Source organism: Lissotriton vulgaris, chromosome 8 (assembly GCF_964263255.1).
Source record: "Lissotriton vulgaris chromosome 8, aLisVul1.2, whole genome shotgun sequence".
Lineage (NCBI taxonomy): Eukaryota > Metazoa > Chordata > Amphibia > Caudata > Salamandridae > Lissotriton > Lissotriton vulgaris.
Genome location: NC_141696.1, coordinates 958,272,332 through 958,290,624, shown reverse-complemented (window position 1 = coordinate 958,290,624; position 18,293 = coordinate 958,272,332).

The following is an 18,293-nucleotide window of genomic DNA, read 5'->3' as shown; positions in this document are numbered from 1 at the left end:
GTACACCAACCCAAAAATGCAAAGCCCCCTGAAGGCCTCCCTTTTCCCCCAATTTTGCAGCTACATTATACAATGCGTAGCCTATTTTAGAATTATCCCCTAGCCCTGGTTTCCTGGAACATACAGACCTCATATACTCGATTCAGGATTATCCATCTTAGCAATTAGTCCAGCTATGTTCCAAGATAAAACCCACAGCCTTTTTGGATCCAAATGGCTACCTGTGATGGTGGGTAAGGCCTCCACTGCACTCACATCTATCTGGCAACTGGACAATCTTATTGGATACATTTAGAGGTGGTCTAGTTGATGTGGCCTTGTTGTAACTATCAATTTCTTTCATTTTGTTGCCACATAACTTCCAACAGGTTTCACCCCACCTAGATGGCATACTCTGTTCAGGGACCTCCCCCAGGTGTAAAATTCTCCCCTGTCACTCTCTCTGAAGATGGAGTTCCTCTAACCAGTATCTTTCAAGTGTGAGTCAGTCCACTCCCTCTAGAACCCCATATCTCTTTGCTGTTGGCACGTTAAAAAAAAGCTGCCTGGGTCTTTCATGATCTAAATTAACGGGTTGCTAGATCTGATTCAACATATCCCCTCCCAACCATTCTGTCATCTAGTATTCAGGAGTCTCCTTGGAGGATAAAAATAGCCCAACAGTAGGGCCCTTATGGCCCCCTCCTGTCTAAAATCGTCCCTGCTTAAGAATGTTTGGGCAGCCAGTGGATTTCTAAAGTTGATCACAATACAGTCCCCCTGTGCATCTTTTGATCTTCAGCCCTCCCAGCCAACTCTGCCAGTTAGGAGGATCTCTGCTGCATCCTTGTAAGAAAATTGCCTCTGTTTTACTAGCCAGAACATACATTTATTTTTTAATTCCTGATATGATTCACTATGCCCCCTCACAAGCTCTGGTACTCCTGTTAAAACAATAGCATATGGGGTTGAGGCGGTGAAAGATTAATGCATGGCTGGGCTTGCTTTTCATTACTGGCTTTGATTTTTCAAATGGATCCGTCCCCCTCCCGTTGTCTGCACACCTGCCATTGTTCATTTTCATGTGCTAATGGGGGGATTAAATTAGCTCTACTTACATTTGGAGAGCACTGGTTGACTTGATTTGGGGCCATACCAATGTTTTTTTTCGTACAGGTGGTGAGTAAACTCTGATAATGCTCAATGCAACCTGTGCTTCCTGGCCACCAACAATCTCATTTCCCCCATTCGGAACCCCTTGATTGCCTACCCAAGCCTCAAACAGCAATGCCAACTTATCAACCCGTTCTATGAACAATTTAAGCTTGTCCTTCACAATGATCCTAACTTGAGCTTGTTAGTCCGCCACTAAATTTGTGACCCATGTCCAATGCTTAGTGTCTATCATTATGCAACTGGATACTCCTCCCTCCCCAGGGTCACTGGTGACCATTATTTCTTCCGCACCCATCTTTTGTTTAACCCCTAAACTTGCAGATGGCTTAGGTTTTCCTTTTTTCATGGGGCGTGGTGGATCAACCCTCGGATGAAAATCAGAGTTGGATAATTCATCTGTGGTTACACACCCCTCTGGGTGAACTTTGGGGAGATCACTAGCCAGAGTTACTGGAGCATGTGTGGCATCCAAGTTTGTCAGGGGAAAATCTAAATTCGGGGTTAGCGATAGCCGTCTTTCAGCCAGTTCAATTTCAGTAGCCACCACTCCTATTGCCGTCTGCTGCATCCTATCAATAAAAGTGGGATGGGCTTTGGGCGTGGGTTGTGAAAGTGTCACTTGCTTTTTATCAGCACAGGTTTGATTCCCCATTGTTCTGCTTATTATTTGGGATGTTATTTGGGATATTCTGCTTGGTTGCTGTGCGTTGAATGTATAGGATCACTACTTGTGTTCCAACATGACAACAGAGGACTAGCAGTTAGCCACACCTGCCAAGAGGGGAGACAATAAAAAGTGTTTAATGGCGCAAATGCGTGTACTGCAAAGGATAAAGGCACTTACCTTAGACCATGTGATGTCCACTTGTTCCAATGGCAGAACTCAGGAGGGTGGCCCAGCACAGCCTCTTCTGGCTGCGGATGGACGCAGACGGGCCTGCCCTTGTCCCGGGCCCCCTGCGCGCGTCCCGCGCTGTGGGAGCCCAGTGAAATATTTGATGCGCCTCCTGGCACGGAAAACAGGTGTCGTGGTGGCGTCAGGGGTATAGAGACAAAATATCGACTCAAAATATCGACTCGACATAATATCGAGTTTTAAATATAGACTGGACAAAATATCGACTGGACATAATATCGACTACAAAAATATCGTTTTTCAGGTAAGTGAAGTAATATCGACTGTATAAAATATAGATAGCAAAAATATCGATTTTTTAATAATATATAATATTTTATAGTGTATTTTTATGCAATTATATGTGTGAATAGTGTGTATTAATGTTATTAAATATTTTATTACATGAATTTTGTTTTGATAATAATTGCGTAATGTAATTCTGTAGCGGGTTGTGGGTTTATAGGGGAATAGGGTGGGAAGTAATTTAATAATAATTAATTAATTAATATATGTTTGTTAATATTTTTAATTAATAATTAATTGATAATTAATTAATATTAATTAGTTAATTAATTAATATAATTTTGAATATATTTTGTATTAGTAAATAATTGTTAATTAATTAATTGTAATTAGTTAATTACATTAATTAGAGTACATTTTTTATATATATAATTTTGTGTTATTTTTAAGTAATTAATTTTGATAAAATAATATTAATTATTAAAATAATTACACCTAATGTTCTAATATATTTTATTGTTATTGTTAATTAATAATTAATTGGTAATTAAATAATATTGATAAATTTTGGGTAAAGGAGCATTTTTAGGGTTCAGGGTCAGTTTTCAGTTCATGGGTAAAGGGGTATTTTTAGGGTTCAGCGTCAGTTTTCAGTTCATGGGTAAAGGGGTATTTTTAGGGTTCAGGGTCAGTTTTCAGGTCATGGGTAAAGGGGTATTTTTAGGGTTCAGGGTCAGTTTTCAGGTCATGGGTAAAGGTATTTTTAGGGTTCAGGGTCAGTTTTCAGGTCATGGGTAAAGGGGTATTTTTAGGGTTCAGGGTCAGTTTTCAGGTCATGGGTAAAGGGGTATTTTTAGGGTTCAGGGTCAGTTTTCAGGTCATGGGTAAAGGGGTATTTTTATGGTTCAGGGTCAGTTTTCAGGTCATGGGTAAAGGGGTATTTTTAGGGTTCAGGGTCAGTTTTGGGTTTTTGGGTAAAGGGGTATTTTTAGGGTTCAGGGTCAGTTTTGGGTTTTTGGGTAAAGGGGTATTTTTAGGGTTCAGGGTCAACAAATAAGATTTTTAAAAATTATTTTTATTATTTTCATTTATTATTTTATTATTATAATTTAATTTAAGTCGTTTTAAGTATATTTTAGTAATTACAATTTAATATTAATTTAATTTAACACTGTTTTTAATAAAGTCGATATTTTTTACATCTATATTTTTGTTAACGATATTTTGTACTCGATATTTTTGTACTTACCTGTTTGTAGATACAAACTCGATATTTTGACTGTCGATATTTTGTCCACGATATTTTGGCAAGTCGATATTTTGTCAGTCGATATTATTTCAGTGATCCGGCGTCAGGAGGCCACAAGGGAGCCTAGGCCTCAAAGTCCTGGCTCCGCTCCCCCTCGCTGGCAAACAAAGAAGTGGTGGCAGGTAACGGGCTTCCAGAGCTGTGGGAGCCCGGTAAAGTATTTGACGCGCCTCCCGGCATGGAATGCAGGCGTCTGTGGTGGCGTCAGGAGGCCACCAGGGAACCTGGGGCTTGGAGTCCTGGCTCCGCTCCCCCTCATTGGCAGGAAAAGCAGTAGCGGCAGGTAACGGGCTTCCCTGTCCACCAAGTGGTGTTTTTGGCTTTTAGGCACCTGAAAATGTTTATTCTATAAAAATTATTTCTGGCTCCTTACATTTGATTTTGTTGTTTTGGTGTCATTTTATTAATAAAAGTAGTTCCTATTTTTACATATTGGTGTTGGTTTCATATTTTGTGTTGTGTCTTGCCTATTTAATGTATTCGTATTTTTAAATGGTTTACAAGCCTGTCTCCTAAATTAAGCCTAATTCCCACTTACCTACTTACTGTTACTAATGAACCATATTCCAACACTGGGTGAGCAGTGGTGGAATATAGTACTTGTGTTTCACAACACCGTACATTAATTAAGTTAAAATCTTTAAAAATCCAGTACCAAATCCAGTACATTGACTTAGAACAAAAATACATTTGTCATTTTTTTTTATTTGGACTAAACTATTTGTAATTCAAATTTGACTATTATAAATTGTTCTATAACGGTTTGCAAAGTTTTTGCAACCCAAAACTAAGGATACCTAGGAGCTTAATCAGGCTAACCTGCCTAACCTCACAGTAGCTGAGCTTAGGGTACAGTATAGGCCAAAGGGCTACCGGCTGCTAATAAAAATAAAAAGGCAGAGATGATTAGATCCCTTAAGGCCTTGGCAGGGTCAGCTGCAAAAACAACAGTTGATGGACAGAATGCAGAACAATGTCATACATTCACCTCAGTACAGAAATCTGGGTGTAAATCCATCGTTTTTTTGCACTCCACACCACCCCAGTTCAGACATGGCCATATGCAAATCAGTCTTGACCCTGTGCCTAATGGGAACAGTCCAGCCCGTACTGCCGAGCCATGTCTTTCCTGCACCGGAATCAAGCATCCTAGGACCGGATTCTATCTATCAGCCGTCTTCAGCCAGGATAGCTTTACTCCAGTGGTGTGGAGAGCATGGTACTCACGTCTGAGCATACCCAACCCACTCGGGGTGACAAATGCCAAAAAAACAGTTGATGGACAGAATGCAGAACAATGTCATACATTCACCCCAGTACAGAGATCTGGGTCTAAATCCATCATTTTTTGCACTCCACACCACCCCAGTTCAGACATGGCCATATGCAAATCAGTCTTGACCCTGTGCCTCATGGGAACAGTCCAGCCCGAACTGCCACGCCATGTCTTTCCTGGACCGGAATCAAGCATCCTTGGAGCGGTTTCTGGCTCTCAGCCGTCTTCAGCCAGGATAGCTTGACTCCAGTGGTGTGGAGAGCATGGGACTCACGTCTGGACATACCCATCCCACTCGCGGTGACAAATGCAAAAACAACAGTTGAGGACCAGAATGCAGAACAATGTCATACATTCATCCCAGTACAGAGATCCGGGCCTAAATCCATTGTTTTTTTGCACGCCACACCACCCCAGTTCAGACATGGCCATATGCAAATCAGCCTTGACCCTGTGCCTCATGGGAACAGTCCTGCCCGAACTGCCAAGCCATGTCTTTCCTGGACCGGAATCAAGCCTCCTAGGACCGGTTTCTGGCTATCAGCCGTCTTCAGCCAGGATAGCTTGACTCCAGTGGTGTGTAGAGCATGGGACTCACGTCTGAGCATACCCATCCCACTCGGGGTGACAAATGCAAAAACAACAATTGATGGACAGAATGCAGAACAATGTCCTACATTCACCCAGTACAGAGATCTGGGCCTGAATCCATAGTTTTTTTGCACTCTACACCATCCCAGTTCAGACATGGCCCTATGCAAATCAGCTTTGACCCTGTTCCTAAAATTTGACTATTATAAATTGTTCTATAACTGTTTGCAAAGTTTTTGTGACCCAAAACTAAGGATACCACAGAGGTTAATCAGGCTAACCTGCCTAGCCTCACAGTAGCTGAGCTTACGGTACAGTATAGGCCAAAGGGCTACCAGCTGCTAATCAAAATGGAAAGGCAGAGATGATTAGATCCCTTAAGGCCTTGGCCGGGTCAGCTCCAGAGAATGAAGAGGAGGGGGAGGATGAGCCTTTCGACAACCATCAGTTGGAGGGTGACAATGTGTCCCTTGCTTATTATAGTACTAGGTCAAGACACTCAGCTAATGGTGGGAGGGGAGGGTCCCCCACAGAGGACCCAGAGAGGGACCACAGAAGGCAAGAGCTTGAAGCTCAACAGGCATAAATAACTGTAGAGAAGGAAAACATGGACCTAGCAAAGGAGAAGTAGACAGAGGCGAAAGCAGGAAAGAATGGCAGCAGCAAAGAAGGGGATAAAGAAGAGATTTCTAGGGTTGGTGGGTTTGATCTCAGACTTCCCAAGGGATAGTTCCCAAGTATGTAGAGGGAGATGACTTTGACAAATGGTTGACTGCATTTGGAAGGGCTCTTAAAATGAGACGGGTCCCCTCCAAATACTGGGATTCACTTCTGTGGAAGTTGGTCTCAGTAGCTGGGAGGGATCGACCCGTGACCCTAGAGAGTGATGAGGCAGAATCCAGGTCCGTTTTTCGTTTTGCCGAAGCCGTGTGGAGAGTGAGGAGAGCAAGACTGAGAGGCGAGGTGCGGGGCTCTCGTCTGCCGTCCGCTTCTAAGGACTGTGTTTTCAGCGCTTTTCTCAGCGCTTATCCCGTGAGACTCAGAAAGGCTGAGCAGCAGGAGCAGCAGGAGCAGAGCAGAGCCTCCATCCCTGACATCACCAGAGTGCAGGAGCCGGCGAGAGCAGTGCAAGGGAGCCATCATAGGAGAGCCTTCACCCCTGCCACAGCGAGGAAAGCAGTGAGGAAAGCAGCACGACCCCAGCAGTTAGTCAGCTTGAGCAGGTACAGAGCTCCCACCCGGCCGAGAAAAAGAGAGTGAGTGGTCAGGCCAGGGTGTGTGCCGTCTCACGCTACTGTGGATTTCAGCAAGCATGGGCTAGATGGCTGAAGATGAGAAGGGGAAAAGCAGAACTTTCTTTGTATGGGCTGATACTTAAGGTACTGAAGGCTGACACTGAAGGGGTCATAAATCTGTGAAGTCACAGCGCACTCCTTCCCGCTGTAACTTGACAAGGCATAATGACAGCTAGCTCCTTGAAATGTTTGGCACTCAATAATTAAAACACATAAAGAGTTTAAACACTTGAGTCCTTTAACTGCTCTATGCATTTGGTGCTCTAAAATTGGGACAACCACAACGTATAATGGTCTCATTTATTGAACGAACATATGAACTTTAGCATCTTTTGTTCTTTTGCTCTGTTACCACTGTAGCTTACGCAGATTCACTGAGCGAGTGGAGCAATGAAGTTCACCGTAATTGTCTAAAGTGCTTGAATCACTGCTTGCGCCCCGGTTCTTGGTTCTTGGCGCTCGGCCCCGCCTTGCCTTGCCTAGCCCAGACCAGACCAGGCGAGGGAGTTACAGCGGCTGTGTAGCAGGCCAAGCGGACCATCTAGAGCAAGGGCGTGGTTGCAGCTCTTTGACTTCAGGGCTTCTAGCCCTGGTTTGAGGTCCTGTGTTGTGCACAACACAACATAACACAACATAATAAAATATGACGTCTGGAAGAGACCGAGCGCCTTGCCTTGCAACAAAAAGGAAAAGAAAAGCGCAAGGAATACTGGCGAACAACAACAAAGCAAAAACTGAGGGGGAGGCGCAAACACTAATATCGCCAATCTTTCGCCCCTTTATAAGAACAAATAATGGACCAAATAAGATTGAATTCTTAAAAGACCCAGCAGGGATAATGCTCACCAAACAAGAGGGAGATATTCACTTACCCCCACCAATCACACCATAAACAAGAAAACCAGGGACACACAACTAAAGGATATAAACGGAGTATACGATATAAAGGCCCCTGGACAACTCAAATGACTCTAGAAATGCTATGGGCCCAACCGAGCTTCTGCTACACCAAGAACCCATGAAATCTGTAGCTAATTACATCTAGAGAACAATCTCTGCACGTGACAGAATGCCCACATGAGGTGCCTGATAGTTCACTCGGGCAAAAAACACAATATCATTGCAATAGCACTAAGGCTCAACAACCAATAGAGGTCCAGGTAAAAATTCTCAATCAAACACCAAAGCAAGCATACTATGAGGAAGCAGATCAGAATATCAATGCACTAGAAGAAACCTCTATCTGTAAAATCATCACCAATAATAAAATCGCCTAAAGGAGAAAATTTTAACCAAAGCCAGTACTAACTACTAAAATAGCGTCACCAACCGACTCTGGGACAATATGGGATACCTTCTTCAAAACATCCCAACTCACCTTGGAGGCACTAAACTACCAATCAAACAAGATGGATGTGCACAGTGACCTATTAAACATCATGGCAAATGCAATTTAAGGGATTGACCAAAAACTGTCTGATCTCAACTCTCTAATCATGCGAGCACATTAAACAAGGAATGTGCCTGTTGCCCAACAATTGACAAATTGGCAACAATTCTGGAAGTCCTGACTACCCTTATCAAGGACTTAAAGACCAGGGTAAGCGATGTTAACAAGTTTAATATTATTCTAGCACGGCCTCAGAACACCGACAGAGAAGAGGAACCAAATACATTAAGCGTCCGACTCAGCCCCGGCCACAATCGACAGTTACCATAGAAAATTTAAATCTGGAGGAAAAACAAAAAGCTTTAACTCAATTAACACAAGCGAACATGACCAGACGTATGAAAAAAACCAAAAAAAGCCAAGAAGACAAGACAACTTAGAAGAAGCTGAGAACAGCCAAAACATGGCTCAAACAAACCAGTAATAACATTATACCAGAAACAGGACCAGCAATCAAATAAAAATCCATTCCCAATGTTTTCCAAACAGACAAAAGCAAATAAACAATCAGGAAATGAACAGGTGACGGTTAACAGTTCAATTGAATTAGCTACCAGAGAAAAGCAGAAGAAAGTTGAACATCTGGCCATTAGAGAAACTCAGAAGAAACCCGAGCAAGAGGAGGCAGCAAAGAGGGATCTGACGGACAAAACAACCATTAGTTTGGATAAAACACCAAAAGAATACCCCAAGAATAAAATGTGGGAAGGAAAGACCCAACCTCATGGGGCTACATCTAAGCTATCAGGTGAGACTAAGCCCAATGCAACTAAATCCCCGCACAACATAACTTTCAACAATTGCCTGAACCGGTACACTAGGAAGGGTACGAGGGTTTCCACCTACTTGCCACCAAACATAACTGTCATGGAAGACCATCAGGTGGGATCTTGATTTATGTCAAACACGCAAAACAATTAACTGCCAGGAATAGAAAAACACCAATTCAAACATGTTCCAAGCACTGCTAATAGAAGGAAAAGGTGTCAAGGAAAACATTGTCTCTTTGGTTTTAATTAATATATATTTAAATACACCAGCCCAATGGAAATTAAAGGCTACACAATATATGATTACAACAATGCAGGAAATTCTATGTACACATCGGTCTCTGGCAAAACTGCTTGTGGTCGACTTCAAATTGCACCACTTAGGAACAAAACAGTCCGAAAGTAAATACCTAACTGGTGCCGAAAGAATTTTCAATAACTTCTTTACAAGATTACGAACTTCCTTCAGCTGTGTACCTACAAAAAAAGCCAGACCTAAAAATCCAAAGGAGAACTACTTTTAAGAACAGCACCACAATTGATTATATTTTCCTAGGTGACCAGCTAGGGCCCAAAACTGAAGATTTTAAAATCAAGACAGACAACACAAGCGATCATGCATTACTCCAGGTAGAACTTAATGTTACTAACAAAGAACGAGAAAGAATTTTAACAGTCTCCCAATCAACAGGCGCCGAAGAACACGCCCTGGTGGGAAGAATAAAATGGAACACTCATCAGGTGATGGCTCTAAAACATTGGAAAGAAGAAAAAGAACACACAGGGAACAATCCAGGCGTAGCACCAAATATGGAAAATTGGTCAGAGTGGACAAATGACCTGAAAACATGCCTGAAGACAGCTGAGCCCAATCCTCATGCGAAGATAATTTCACAATCCACGGACAATAATAAAAAAAACTGGCTGCTATAACTTAAGAAGGGCAAAAAGAGCATATATGATCGCCGGCTTGATAAATACATGGGATAAGTACAACAAACTGCACAAAGAACAGAAACAATTGCTCTGGACAATCAAGCAAAGCAACTACATCTCTGGCAATATATAGCAGAGCTGGACAATAATAGAGCAGTCCTGGGTAATGCCATTCACGCAGACACATGGGTGAGACATGTAGACGCAACATACGCGGACAAGGAAGAAAGCACTAAATTTGGAAGCACTATGGTGTACATAGAGAGCATAAACAATGATGCAGACCCCACCAATCCCACAAACACAGCCATGCTTAAAGACCAGGACGTAAGAGCACTGGAAAAAGTGATTAAAAAAATATGGAAAGATGGAGCACCAGGCCCCAATGGCAAACCTCGAAACCGGTCCGGTCCTCGGATGCTTGATTCCGTTCTGGGAAGGACATGGCTTTTGTAGTTCGGACTGGACTGTTCCCATGGGGCAACAGGGTCAGAGCTGATTTGCATATCGCCATTGTCTAACCCAGGGTGGTGTGGAGTGCAAAAAAACGATGGATTTGGGCCCAGATCTTTTGACTGGGGGAGTGTGTGACATTGATCCACATTCAGTCCATCACTTGTTGTTTTTGCAATTGCCGCCCTAAGTGCGCTGGGGATGCCCAGACGTGGGTCCCAGGCACTCCACACCACTGGAGTCAAGCTAGCCGGGCTGATGAGAGGTGTTACCTCGAAACCGGTCCGGTCCTCGGATGCTTGATTCCGTTCTGGGAAGGACATGGCTTTTGTAGTTCGGACTGGACTGTTCCCATGGGGCAACAGGGTCAGAGCTGATTTGCATATCGCCATTGTCTAACCCAGGGTGGCGTGGAGTGCAAAAAAACGATGGATTTGGGCCCAGATCTTTTGACTGGGGGAGTGTGTGACATTGATCCACATTCAGTCCATCACTTGTTGTTTTTGCAATTGCCACCCTAAGTGCGCTGGGGATGCCCAGACGTGGGTCCCAGGCACTCCACACCCCTGGAGTCAAGCTAGCCGGGCTGATGAGAGGTGTTACCTCGAAACCGGTACGGTCCTCGGATGCTTGATTCCGTTCTGGGAAGGACATGGCTTTTGTAGTTCGGACTGGACTGTTCCCATGGGGCAACAGGGTCAGAGCTGGTTTGCATATCGCCATTGTCTAACCCAGGGTGGTGTGGAGTGCAAAAAAACGATGGATTTGGGCCCAGATCTTTTGACTGGGGGAGTGTGTGACATTGATCCACATTCAGTCCATCACTTGTTGTTTTTGCAATTGCCGCCCTAAGTGCGCTGGGGATGCCCAGACGTGGATCCCAGGCACTCCACACCACTGGAGTCAAGCTAGCCGGGCTGATGAGAGGTGTTACCTCGAAACCGGTCCGGTCCTCGGATGCTTGATTCCGTTCTGGGAAGGACATGGCTTTTGTAGTTCGGACTGGACTGTTCCCGTGGGGCAACAGGGTCAGAGCTGATTTGCATATCGCCATTGTCTAACCCAGGGTGGTGTGGAGTGCAAAAAAACGATGGATTTGGGCCCAGATCTTTTGACTGGGGGAGTGTGTGACATTGATCCACATTCAGTCCATCACTTGTTGTTTTTGCAATTGCCGCCCTAAGTGCGCTGGGGATGCCCAGACGTGGGTCCCAGGCACTCCACACCACTGGAGTCAAGCTAGCCGGGCTGATGAGAGGTGTTACCTCGAAACCGGTCCGGTCCTCGGATGCTTGATTCCGTTCTGGGAAGGACATGGCTTTTGTAGTTCGGACTGGACTGTTCCCATGGGGCAACAGGGTCAGAGCTGATTTGCATATCGCCATTGTCTAACCCAGGGTGGTATGGAGTGCAAAAAAACGATGGATTTGGGCCCAGATCTTTTGACTGGGGGAGTGTGTGACATTGATCCACATTCAGTCCATCACTTGTTGTTTTTGCAATTGCCGCCCTAAGTGCGCTGGGGATGCCCAGACGTGGGTCCCAGGCACTCCACACCACTGGAGTCAAGCTAGCCGGGCTGATGAGAGGTGTTACCTCGAAGCAGGTCCAGTCCTCGGATGCTTGATTCCGTTCTGGGAAGGACATGGCTTTTGTAGTTCGGACTGGACTGTTCCCATGGGGCAACAGGGTCAGAGCTGATTTGCATATCGCCATTGTCTAACCCAAGGGTGGTGTGGAGTGCAAAAAAACGATGGATTTGGGCCCAGATCTTTTGACTGGGGGAGTGTGTGACATTGATCCACATTCAGTCCATCACTTGTTGTTTTTCCAATGGCAACCCCGGCTGCAATGTTCAGGGAAGACCCAAATTATTGGGGAGAGTCCTGTCCGGCCTATTCACTGAATGCCGATTACAGGGCAAAGTACCAGACTTGTGGCGCGGTCAATCCTACAACCCATATTTAAGAAGAAGGATGATAACACAGAACCAAAGAACTATAGACTAATAGCCCTGCTGGACCTCGAAGGGAAAGCCTATGCAAATACACTGCTGACAGAATTACCAGATGGGTCGAAGAAAATTAAATTCTCCCCTTCTATCAAACAGGGTTCCGCAAAGGCTGCTCGAGTATCGACAACTTTACGGTAATATCATATTTAAGTCAGCAAGCCAATTGCTGGGAAAAGAAGCCAGTCTATGCTTGCTTCATAGACTATTCAGCAGCGTTCCATGGAGTGCCACATGACAAGCTTTGGTCCAACTTGCCCAGCTGGCAAATTCATCTTGGCCTCCTTAATGCCATTATCTCACTATATAGCAATACCTGGATCAGAGTTAAATTGGTAAACAACATCACAAAAGTGTTTTACATATCGGGGTCTAAAACAGGGATGCGTACTTGCCCCAACACCTTTTAATTTATATACGGCGGACTTGGGCAAGATGATACAAAGTGCAAACCTAGCAGTTCCAAAAATTGATGTCAGCAAAATTCAAATCTTACAATATGCGGATGACCTTGTGGTGATGGATCACACAAAAAGATGTTTACAAAAGGCCCTCAATGCTCTAAATGCCTACAATCTGAATAATGAATTAAAGAAAAACACAGAAAAGACCAAAGTTCTGATCTTCAGGAATTGCAAAAGAAAAACACTCCTAAAATGGAACGTGGGAAAGGAGTTCTACAACTACCTTGGGTGTTGGTTGAGCGACTCAGGAGAAGCTAATATGCACTTACATAAAATGGAATCTAAGGTGGAATCAACAAAATATGCTTTGTGCAAACTACAAGAGAAAATGCAGAGCCCCACCACCATTCCAATCAGAAAAGTATTACAAGCAAAAATAAGGGCAGTCGTGGGTTATGCCCAGCAGGCGTTCCCAGGCAAAATAAGTACAATGATGGATAAAGCACAGTGTCGGGAGTATAAACGTATTTTCAAACTACCAAAATACACACGCAATTGCGGGTTCCGCCTGGAATTTGGCCCGGTGCACCAGAACAAAGAATGCCTAGGTGCGCATGCCAAATACTACTTTTCGGTACTTAAAGCTCCAGACGGGAGCTTGAAGAGCCGGTTAAAACCCATCTATATTGGTTCATCCAATACATGGCAGGATTATCTGCATGAAGCAGTAGACGTTTTGGGCTTGGCAACACAAAACTGGAGCCAGGAAGGCACAACCTATCCGATTATCAAAAAGGCAATAAACAAACAGGGCTATTGATCGTCAAGAGAAATCGATGTAACAAATCTTGAAAAAGGAAGAGGTCAATCTGGGGTGATAGCAACCTACAAGGAATACAAATCCCAGCCCTATCTTGATCAAGCACTTGGAAGAAAGGCCCTAAAAACCTTCAGTGGGCTAGACTTGTATCTCTCCCAATAAAAGAGCTAAATCCGGCTGGAAAACCCAGGAAATTAAATTTGATGCAGAATATGCGATTACAAAATAGAATCACTATCACATTTGATGTGCTGTTGCAGGGGGCTCTTACAATCCCGGCGGGGGCTACTTAAACCCATATAGTTACGTAAAGGTGTGTGAACGACAAAAGAAGCAGTTACAGCCATATTCGCTTGCACATTAACATCTTCTGTTCGGGGCTGTTTCCCCCGCTGTGCTGGGGGGCGCATACAGTGCCCCGGTGCTCATGACGAGGTCAGCTCGTCATGAACTCTGGCGCCCCGGTGCTCATGACGAGCTGAGCTCTTTATGGCCACACCCATTTCAATGGAACGTTCAGCACAGCAGGGGAATCAGCCCAGCATGCGTGCGTTCCACGGAACGGCGAGGTCATGACGAGCTCAGCTCGTCATGAGCACCGGAGCGCCGTAGCTCATGACGAGCTGACCTCGTCATGAGCACCCAAGGGGTTAACAACTGATCTGGCCAGAATTGGGAGATATATGCAGGAAGTTCGCTCTAGATTGGACAAAGACAATGAATCAGACAATTACACAAAAATACTTGCGATCTGCACAAAAGAAGTGAAACCTCGGTGATAATGTTTTTTAAACGTAATTAACTTTAAATTTTTTATACTGTTTTATGTTTTGATACAGAAAGAAAAGTGCTATAACTGTCATTGAATCACTCTCTTTCATTTTAAAGTGTGATATATTGCAAATGGTTTTAAGTAACTGTGCAATAAATACATTTGACTTGACTTGAGGCAGAATCCTACTCCCACATTCATTTATTTATTTATTTAGTGTTTTTTATAGAGCAAACATGACCCTACGTAGGGTATCAGAGTGCTTTACAGGAGCATTGCAACAATCAGAACCTTATAGATTTCAAGTCATTACTGAATTACAACATTACACTTGAGGGAAGCATATAAAAATATTTAACAGTCAACAGTTTAATTTCCATAAAGCAGCTTAAAACATAAAACCACATGAAAGCGTATGTACAAGACCATTTATGGTTAATGAACGGCTAACGTGAACCTTGAAACAGACGTGAAAGGTTTATAGACAGAAGTTCTGCTATATGGCCTTATGGGAGAAATGACCTCATATAAAACGATTTTGCTTCCTTTTTGAATGATACGATGGATGGAATTCTTCTAATGTTAGGGGGAGTGTGTTCTAAATTCTCAGTGCTGCTTCAGAGAACGCTCAGCCATAAGTTTTTTTCTTGCAAAAACCAGCCGGTTTCAGTAGTAAGTTAGCTTTGCTCCTGGAGAACCAGTTCCCTCCCGAGAGTGTGAGTTTCTGTGCAAGATAAACTGATGTTTTGTGATGTATTGCTTTATGAGTGATGCATGCCAACTTGAATTGAATTCTTGCTTCGAAGGGCAGCCAGTTGAGTACTTTCAAGTGAGAGGAGATATGGTTGAATTTTTTGGATCCCACTATAAGTCTTGTGGCTGCATTAAGACATGCTTTCAATGGGGCTGTTGAGATCTAGGGGAGCCCAGCCAAGGTAGTGCAACCATATTCGATCCTTGATATGACCAGTGCCTGAACTGCTATTTTAAGATCTGTTTTATTTAGGAATGGTTTTAGTTTTCGCAAGTAGCTTAAGTGGAACCTGGCATTTTTTGCCATTGTGTTAATATGTGCTAACATGTTCAGGTTTTTGTCCAGAGTAATTCCCAGTGATTTAGTAGAGTAGACAATCTTCAGTGTACACTTTAGAGCAGTGATACGGTTGGACCATTCTGCTATCTTTAGGTTGCCCTTCTGGGGTGTAATCAGTAGGAATTCGGTTTTCTGAGGATTTAGCTTCAGGTGGTTCTTGGTTAGCCATTGGAGGGTTCTCGATAGGGCTTCCTTCATGGTTTTTTTCTCTTCTGTCGATGCGACCTTGATGTACAGCTGAGTGTCATCAGCGTACATGTGGAAAGCAATGTTAACTTTTTGTAATATTTCCTTGAGTGTTTCTACGTATAGATTCAATAGCACTGGAGATAGCGATGACCTTTGGGGAACTCTGTTTGTAATATTGGTTGGGCCTGAAAGGGTTTGGTTGACAATGAATTATTGCGATCTATTCTCAAGAAAGGAGCTAAAAAAATTAAGGACTGCACCCTCTAGTCCCATTGGGTTTTTCAACCGATCTAGTATTTTGGCATGGTTCACTGTGTCGAAAGCTGCTGACAGGTCTAACAGAGTTAAGAGGCATGTTTCGTTGTGGTCTAGAGCCAGTAATGCGTCATCTACTATTTGCAGAATTGCAGTTTCAGTACTATTGTTTGGTCGGAAACCAGATGGGCAATCATTTAGCAGATTGAAATCAGAAATGTGCAGACTCATGGGAATGTTAGTTACAGGTCTGAAATTGTTTGGATCACAGGGGTTCTCTGTTGGTTCATTTTAGGAGAGGAATGACTTGCACTGTTTTTAGGCAGGCCGGTATTTAGCCCTGTGTTAATGAGGCATTATGACCTTAGTCCAAGACGGGATTAGCAGGTGGTTTATGGAAGACCAGCACTTTGCCGGTAGGGGATCGTTATAGTGGTTGTTAGGTTTTTGGTCAACATGGTCTTTGAAAATGTCTAATTCACTGACAGGCTTAAACCTTGCCCATCGGGCATTGTTTTTGGGTTTGACTAATTCTTGATGATCCAGTACTTCATCCGACGTACCCTTCTCCTTTTAATGTCTTCAGCTGCTTTTTTGAGCTTCCCCTTCAATGAGTTAGCTTTGTCTGTAAAGAAGACAGAGAAATCTTCACTATTTAGGCTTGTTTTGGTGATGACTGGTGCCTATGACTGATTTATTCAATTGTTCTTTTAGAAGATCAAATAGTTTGATAGGTCTATTTACTGCATTATCCAATTCTTTTCTGAAAAAGTATTTTTAAGATTTAATAATGTTTTTATTATAAGCTTTCCTGTATTGTCTCAGTTGGATTAGATGGGGCGAAGAAGGGTGTTGTCGCCATTTGCGTTCATACAGTCTCACTTACCTTCTTTCTTCATTAAAGGCACCATTGAACCACGGGTTTTTGTCTTTGTCAGAGATCCTTTTCAGTTTTAGTGGGGCTATGTCCTCGATAATGCTTGACATTGTCTTGTAATAATGCAACATTAGGTCACTGATGGCAACCATGCTCTTGGGTGGCTGCAAATCTATTTCACACCGCTCTGCTATGTTTTCCATGTTAATTCCTCTATTGTCCCTGGTCCATTTTCTGCGTTTAATAGCTTGTGAAGACGATTTGTTTTTGTCTGAGGGTAATTTCGAATGTAATTATGTGGTGATCACACCAATCGCAGAGTGTGATTACAATATTCTTGATTGATTTTTCTTTAGCTATGATCCAATCTAAGGTGGAGCATTTGGAGTGTGTGGGGAGATGACATCCTTGGACTAATGATTGATCTTCCAGGAAGGTTTTAAAGAGGGTGATTTGACAGTCATCCTGATCCTCCCAATGAATATTGAAATCTCCTAAGAAGATATCGTTAGACTGCAGATTAGAGTTGGTAGTAATGATTTCTATCATCTGTTCGATGAAATTGGTCTTTGCACCAGGGGGGTGGTAGAATGCATGAAGTTTACAGTTTTGGCTATATGCTGATCTCAAAGACATGCCCAGATATTCACACAACTCTAAAGGGTCAGCATGTAATTTTGTGATGGAAATGTCTGATCTGTGTCTACAAGCGATGCCTTCACCCATTCTGTCATTTCTGTCCTGCCTCATATTCTGGTTGTTCGGGGGGACTAACAGGTTTAAGCATGGCGAAGCCGAGTCAGAAAGCCAAGTTTCAGTTAAAATGGTTACGTCAATTTCAAGGTTTAGCATGAGGTCGGCTATGTCACCCGGCGTGTTTATTTGCTGAACGACAGTTGAGTAGTGTGCAACTAATGTGTTTCTGAGCATTGATCATTGGCGGAAAAGACTTTCCTGGCATTAGTGACACGTTCTTTAGGTTAATGGCATTAAGCCTTCTATTGTTAGACTGAGAAGTTCTGCCAGCATTCGTTATGATTGTTTGGATATAGTTTTCATCTATTTTAGTTTGAGATGTAGGAGTAGGTTCATATGTAGACAGAATGGATAATACCTTGCTATCTGTCAGATAGTTAAGTTGCGTAAGCGGGCGGTAAATTCTGTTTGACACCACAATTGGGGTGGAACGATGTTTAACTTGTGTTTCAAGGGAGGAAGACTGAAGAACCTCCATTTTTGCAAGCCATTTTTCTGATAGGCACAGCAGGTTTTTCATATCTCTAATAGCGGAGAGCATGGTTTTGTAAGTCTTGCTAGATTGTGAGCTGAGATTTATAAAATCCCTATTTGTTTGTGGGGTTCTGCTCTTTTCCAAGTCTAATCTATGATGTATACTAGTGGGCTGTTGTGTGGGTGTCCCTATTGAAAGGCTAGCTTTGAATATCTCTGCAGGTTCTGAGAGTGTTTGTTTGTGCCTAGAAACAGATCCACAACTT